This window comes from Candoia aspera, chromosome 15, assembly GCF_035149785.1.
Source record: "Candoia aspera isolate rCanAsp1 chromosome 15, rCanAsp1.hap2, whole genome shotgun sequence".
Taxonomy (NCBI): Eukaryota; Metazoa; Chordata; class Lepidosauria; order Squamata; family Boidae; genus Candoia; species Candoia aspera.
Genome location: NC_086167.1, coordinates 16,671,997 through 16,673,807, shown reverse-complemented (window position 1 = coordinate 16,673,807; position 1,811 = coordinate 16,671,997).

Genomic DNA, 1,811 nt, shown 5'->3' with positions numbered 1-1,811 from the left:
GGCCCGCGCCCTCCCCTCCCCTCGCGCCCGCCGGCCCGGCTACCCCCCGCCTCGGGCGGCCCCCATCCCGGCGGCCCGGCCCCGGCCCCGGCGTCGGCGCACCCTCTCAGGGGGGCGCTGCCCGGTGGGGCCCTCCGCTCCCCTGCGCCCGGCTCCGGCGGCCGGGGCGACGCGGGCGGGGACGGCGTCCGCGGAGGGCAGCGCCGGCGCGGCGGAAAGAAGGCAGCGGAGCGGCGGGAAGCGGCTCTAGGCGGCAGGGCGGCGGGGGGCTGCGCTCCACCGCCGCGGCCCGAGCATCGCTCCTCCGGCGCAACCGCCCGGCGCAGCGGCTGCTCGGCGCGCGGCTGGACTGGCCGGCGGCGCGCTCAGCTGGCGGCTCGCGACGCCGGCCCGGCGCCCTTCCCCTCCCGGCCCCGGCGGCGGCGGCGGTGGCGTCTTCCTCCGGGGCTGCGGCGGCGCAGGGTTGCGTCTCCGCGGCGAGGCGGAGCGAAGGGGGGGCCGAGGGGGGGCTGGCCGGGCACCGGGCTGCGGGTGCGGAGACGCGAGGGGCGAGCCTGCCCCGCCCCGCCAGGCCCCGCCCTTTGCCCGGGCCAGCCTCCCCCCGAGGAGCTCCCGGAGGCACCTGCTGTCTCCCGGGCGGCCGGCTGTGGCGCGGGCCGGGGCCCGGGTCAGGGCCAGGAGCGAGAGAGGGCGGCGCAGCGGGGTCCCGAGGGCCGCCGGCCTGACGTCCCGCGGGGCGGAAGGGGCCGGAGGGCGAGCGCAGCCCCGGACGAAGCGCGGGCACAGAGCGGCGAGGGAAGCCTTCCGCGGCGGTTCGCCGACGACTGCGCTGCGTGGGAGCCCGCTCGGGCTGTCCCCGCCCGGAAAAGGTCGCAGCCACCAAGTAAGGTCGGGAGGCTTCCGGGCCCCGGGACTGCTTGGGGGCCCCCTCCCAGAGCGACCCCACCCCGGATGGCCGGCCTCGGGCGGCAGAGCCCGGGCCGCCTCTCTCCGGCCACGAGAGGCCGGGCCGCCCGCTCCGCCTGGAAAGGCCGGGAGTCCCTCACCGCACCCAGAGGCCGGCTGACTCCCGCAGGGCCGCGTCCGCTGGGGAGCGACCTCCGCAACAAGTGGATGACGTCTCTGTTCGCGCAGGGCTTACAATTTTGATTCCTGTCAAAGATTCACATCCGATTCAGGCAAATATTTCGGATTCTTCATTGCAAGTTTGCAGAGGGGCGTATTCCCTCTCTGGTCTCAGCCTTTGCATCCACGGGGGGGCAATGGCTGCCAAGAGTTTTTCAGAACAATAGCCAAGCGATTGTCCTTTACAGAAACATGTTTTGCAGTGAGAGAACCATAGCCAATCTGACTTGCAAAACATCAAAAGTAGTGCCCAATTAGGAATTTAAAAAGCTCCAAACGGCAGTCCATTAGCAGCAGCAGCAGCACCACCACAATAGCTTGGCTGCATGCAGATTTTTTTTCCTTTAAAATAATGAGTCAGAAGGAGGCTGCTGGGGGTCGCGGGAAGGGGTACGATGGGGGACCACCTTTCTGGATCCCTTCACTGTAAAGGGTTTCCTTGACGTAGAGCGCAACCCTCTCTGCAAATGCAAAGGCGTTTCTGGGGGCAGCTGAGGCTGAAGGCCTTAAAATGCTTGTGTTCTTCTCAAAGGATGCTCCTTGCAAAATCCAGCAAATCTCTTTCTGCTGAGACAAGACTGGGGGGGACCTGGCTCTGGCTTTGTTCTCCCTTCGTGCTGCTGCTGCTGCTGCTTTCCCCCAGCAGTGTTGGCCTACAGCTCCCAGAATTCTCTGCTGGTGGGATC